The sequence below is a fragment of the Saccopteryx leptura genome, chromosome 5 (genome assembly GCF_036850995.1).
Source record: "Saccopteryx leptura isolate mSacLep1 chromosome 5, mSacLep1_pri_phased_curated, whole genome shotgun sequence".
In the NCBI taxonomy this organism is placed as follows: Eukaryota; Metazoa; Chordata; class Mammalia; order Chiroptera; family Emballonuridae; genus Saccopteryx; species Saccopteryx leptura.
The window spans coordinates 32,780,480-32,786,506 of NC_089507.1; positions in this window are offsets into that span (position 1 = coordinate 32,780,480).

The window sequence follows — 6,027 nt, forward strand, 5'->3', positions numbered from 1 at the left end:
GGCATAGAGACATAATTTGATAAAGTAAAATGACTGACTCAGTTTTTTTGTGGGCACATCCTATTCAATTGACTTAGGACCATTTATTAGAAGGAAGCAATGGAAAGTAAAAGAAACCCCTTGTGCTTCCTAGTGTATAAGAATCAACCTAGACAAGATTTAATAATTGTATGCAGTACAAATTAATATATGGTACATGTTTTTAATAGGATGATTTTAGCAACTATTTGAAAATGAGTATTGTCACTTTTATTCAAATCTGAACAATTCAATTTATATAAACAACATTTAGGAAGGCTACATATAATCTACTTTGGTTTTTTTCCCCCTTCTTATTGAATATATTTGGGTGATGCTGGTTAACAAAATTATATAAATTTTAGGTGCACAATTCCACAACATATCATCTGTGCAGTATATTGTATGTATACCACTCGTCAAGCGTCCTCCCATCACCATTTATTTCCTCTATACCATCTGCTTACGTCTGTTTTTTCTCTTGCTTTTTACTTCTCCAGCAGAGTCCAAGATGAATAATGTGATCCAGTATTACTTTTCACATGTAAGGTATGTTATGTCTCATTTTCAAGGCAATCTTGACTACTGAAGTCATCAGGTCCACTTCTACTCCAGGAAACTACCTGACTTGGTTCCCTCTACCTCTGTGAATTACTTCCAGAAACTTCCTCCCAATTTTGACCCAGGTAACGTGGGTGATACTTCCAATGTCTATCTGAATTTGGTTGTTTGGTCCTATTATCAGGCTCATGGCTGGAGGTCAAGTTTCCCTGTAATCTGCTTCATGCTGATTCTCCTTCTAGGACTAGAGATTTCACATGTATTCAGATCTTAGTTGCTAAAAATGTGTTTTTCAAGGGTAGATTATTTGGTATTTAGGAATTCTCAACTAGGGCAAGAGGCAGAATGGTAAAGTAATATTTTTCCACATTGTTTAAAAACATCTGGAATTTGAACTTCTTAAGAGTTGTCCTTTACTAGGTCACTGGTCAGGCAACAATAGCTCACACACTTATTGAGGAGCTCCTATTGAGTACCAGACTATGTTCTAAATGTTGTAATTACAGAAGTGTACAAACTAAATGAGCTGTACTAAGATATAATTTAGTACTGATTCTACTATACATCTACAACAAGTAATACTGACTAGTCAGATATTGTTCTATGAAAATTAGGTTTAAGTCATTTAAGTCTTGCAACAACTTTATGAAGTATTATTTTCACATTTTACAGAAAAAGAAGTAGAAATTTAACAACTTGCACAAGTAGAACTAGAAAACTCAGCCCAGAACCCACAGTATTATCTAAGATAATTTCAGGAATTAACCAAAATCTGTGAAGAAGTTGGCATATGCTATGAAGATGGAGAGTTCAAAGGGGAGAGGAATTGGATGCTTAGTAAAGGCCTCTTAAGAAAGTCTTTAGATTAAGACCTGAGTGATGAGAAGAAAGAAGCCACTCAAAAGGATATGTAAAAAAGATTTAAAGCAAATGCTCTCAGATAGCAAGAAATTTGGAGAGTTTGGATTTAGAAATAAAGTCATATGGTAGTGATTTTGAATCAAAAAAAAGTTGATGGAGATGAGGTCAGAGGCATAGGCAGTAGCCAGATCATAAAGACCATGTTAAGGAGTCTAGAGTTTATAATAATTGAAATGAGATCCCATGGAAGGGTTTAAGCCAGTGGTCCTCAAAGTGTGCACCAGGGTGCACAGTGTGCCCTAGATTTCCAGATGTACCCTATGGTATTCCAGAGAAATGTATGCCTGTTGGGGACCAAAAAACCAACAGGGTTTAGATTTTTGGGGGACAGAGGTGTGGGGAATTGGCTGTAAGCTGACAGTCTGCCCAACTCTCCACCTCACTTGCCTGATTAGGTTGCAAAAGGCTGTTAAGCTGTGGTGTTGGATTGTTTACACTACCCCCCATGTTCCCTGGAAAGACTGGAGGCAAGTTTCTTCTATCCTTTGTTTGGTGTAAAGTTAAGATGATATGTATGGTGGGGGTTTTCTGCACTCAACACAATTAAGAGTAAAAAGAGAGGAATTCTTCAATGTATTGACAAGGAAATGAGAGTTTGCCTTTCAAATATATGCTCAAACATTGAAGAAATCGCTAGGACACATCAGGCTCATGTTTCTCATAAACATAAGAATGAAAACACTTAACACATTCAGGCCAGGACCTGCCAAATTTACTAAATCTTAATAAGAATGTATTTATATAGATAAATACATAACTATTTTGTAGTTTTTTTTTATTTTTAACAAATCTCTTTTTTACAAATTCTAAAAAGCATAACTCAAAAAATGTAGCATAAAATGTTTTTTAATGTCAGAATAAATTTAATTTTGTCATATTTATTTCATTTAATTACCATAAAAGCATGCTTGGACTTTATATTTTTTCCTTTAATATTTGACTTAATTATTATAACATATTTTCAGAAATTTGTATATAGTGCACCTACAATTATTTGTAGGATTTTAAATGCGCCTCAACTTCAAAAAGTTTGAGAACCACTGGGTTTAAGCAATAAGATAATATGATCAGCTTTTGCAGAAATAGAAGAGAAAGACTGGTTAGGAGGATGTTGTGGCAGCAACACAGGCATGAGATATAAGTGACCTGGACCAGGAGAGCAGTGAGAGTGGGAGAAAGTCTTGGCAGCTGTGGGAAGAATGAGTTGAAGGGGTCAACACTGAAGTAAGCAGATAAGGAAGAAGACTGTTTACTCCAGGAAAATCAAGATAACTTGTTTAAACTGGAGAAGGTCAAATGGAGATAGGACTAAAGAAGTAAAAAAGGTATGTGCAACAAATTTATAGGGTTCAATTTCTATTGGATAGAGGGAAGAAGAGAAGAACAATTATTTTTGATGATTTTCAAGAATTCTGACAACTCCTCTGTCCTTATGTACTAATGTTATAGGAAAGGCCACATTGCTATATAGTAGCCAAATTTAGATCATATTTTTTATTACTGCTTATGAAGTTCTTTGTATGCATGATCATAGGACCCTAACTGCAAGGATACAGAATGTATTCCTTTTTCTGAATATAAATTTATTGAAAAGTTTATCATACATAATATTTTTAATATTAATCTATTTAGTTAAATATACAGCAATTCCTGTGCTTTTCAAGTTAAATTTCCTTCATGAAAAAACAACTTGAGTAAAGAAATTGCAGAAATATGTGGACCGGAAATGTCATATAAAAATGATATTAATCTAAGCCTCAAGTGAAACATAAGCCATGAAACATTGAAGATCAAAGGAGTACATTCTCCTGATAAGTGCATTAATGGACCATAAATACATGTGCCAGAATATTTTGAAGCTACTCTTATACATGAAATATTGTATATGTATAAAATATGCATTTAAATGTTTTTTTCCATTAATGAACCATCCAATTTTTATAGTGTATGCTGAAGGATAAAGTTTAAATCAATACTACAAATAGTCAGTTTCTAATATTGCTGGAGAGCATTATGCTAAGTAAAATAAGCCAGTCAGAGAAAAATAAATAGCAAATTATTTCAGTCATAAGTATAATCTAATAAACAAAATGAACTAACAAGCAAAATAGAGACAGGCTCATCATATAGGAGAGCTGGCTGACAGCAGTCAGTAGGCAGTGGGTGATGAGGGTGGAGGGATTGAGCAAAAAGGGGAACTATCACCAGCTTGAGCGCAGGCTCATCTGGTTTGAGCAAAGCTCACCAACTTGGACCCAAGGTCGCTAGCTCAAGCAAGGGGTTCCTCAGTCTGCTGAAGGCCCACAGTCAAGGCACATATGAGAAAGCAATCAATGAACAACTAGGGTGTCCAACAAAAAACTGATGATTGATGCTTCTCATCTCTCTCTGTTCCTGTCTGTCTGTCCCTATAGCCCTCTCTCTGACTCTCTCTCTGTTCCTGTAAAATAAATAAATAAAAAGGGGGAAATAACTCAAGGACAGGAACAATAGTGTGGTGATTGCCTGAGGAGGGAAGGAGGGAGAAGAGGATAAATTGTGAAAAACACTTGACTAGGGGGAGGGAACAATATAGTGGACAGAAGGTGTGTTGTAGAATTATGCACCTGAAACCTGTAAAAAAATAAAAATAGTTTTATAAATTGATTATTTTAGTTATTGACTTAAATAATTATTTCTAGGTTCTGAATGATCAAAAAGTCTGGATAATATAAATAATGATACTCATCTGATTTAAAAAGGTCCATGTTCGATTTACCACCGCTTTCTTTTCCTTTCCTTCTCTCTTTCCCTCTCTCTCCCTTCTCTCTCCCCCCCTCTATTTTTCTCTCCAAACTCTCTCCTAAAGCAGGGGTTGGGAACCTTTTTGGCTGAGAGAGCTGTGAACGTCACATATTTTAAAATGTAATTATGTGAGAGCCATACATATACAAGTAAATGTGTGCATTTTATGTAATACCAACACTTTTAAAGTACAATAGGTTTCTGAATTCTTTTTAATAACATTGTTATGCTTTTGCTAACCAATGATGAATAAAGTACCTCTTACCATTAATGCGACTTCTAGTACTGCATGGTTTTGCTGATGGCTTTGTAGTCTGGTTGATACATGGTGAGGTTAAGCTTCATGCAGGCGTTGAGACTTCCATCCATTAAACGTGATCGTAGGTTGGTCTTAATGTTCTTTAGATGTGAGAAAGACTGCTCACATGCATACATAGAGCCAAACATGGTCAGTACAGCAATACTCACATGCTGCAGTGTGTGGTATGTGACGGAAGTGCGTTCCAAGTTTTGACAATCAGCTAGTCCGCAGGTTGAAGTTTTTTCATTTCTCCCCACTTATATTTGCTCGCCAACTCTCCTTGCTGTCATGCAAGTCTTTCCAAATCTTTATTCAGTGACTTAAACTTATTCACCCACATGTCTGAGGCCTTCAGGTCAGCAGCTTGTAGCTCAAAATCTCTGATGGAGACACCGGGGATGTAACTCAGGTCAGCGCTGTCCATTGCCCACTCGTGTGGATGGGTGATGGATTTAAAAAGACAAGTGTGCTCACAAAATTCTCCAAAGCACGCTTTGAATGACTGCAGGAGATTAGATATGAAGCCCACTAGCTGCTGGAGATCGAGATGTTAAGCAGGGTCACTTGCTGTGCATGCATCTTTAAACTCTCCCAGTTTTTCAAAGTGTAGTAAATGACCTGTTTCAATATCGGATTAAGAGTTCCAGCTTGTTTTCAAATGCAAACACTGCTTGTTGAAGGGATAAGACTGCATTTCCAATGCCTTCCATTTTCACATTGAGCTGGTTCAGAAGTTCAGTTATGTCCAAGAGATAGTAGAACTTCAGGAGCCACTCAGTGTTAGCTAACTCAGGATGCTCGACGTTTTTCACTTCAAGAAAAATCCAGATTTTGCTCAGACAAGTCGTGAAACGGCTGAGCACTTATCTTCTTGTCAACCAACGCACATTGCTGTGCAGAAGCAGATCAGGATAATTATTCCCAACTTCATCCAGCAGTGTTTTAAACTGGTGATCATTTAAAGCTTGGGCAACAATAAAGTTGACCACCCGAATTACCAGCGACATCACCTCACCAAGCTGCTCACTACACATCTGAGCACAAAGCACCTCCTGATGTAGGATGCAGTGAAAACTTACGATGGGTCTCTTTTCATGTTCATGAAGATCCACTAGGAATCCTCTGTTTCTCCCCACCATGCACGGAGCAACATCAGTACACACTGAAATAAGTTTATCCATCAGTAGATTTTTTCTTTAGCGAACTCAGTGAAAGACTTGAATAAATCCTCCCCTCTTGTTGTCTCTTTCATAGGCAAAACATCAAGACTTTTCTCACGTAGTGTGTCACCGACAGCATACCTTGCAATCATGCTGAACTGGGATAAGTAGCTTACGTCTGTTGACTCATCTAAAGCAAGAGAAAAGAATGGTGCTGCATTTATGTCCTTCACTTGTGTTGCCTCAATTTGATTTGCCATCATGATGGTATGAGATCGTGAA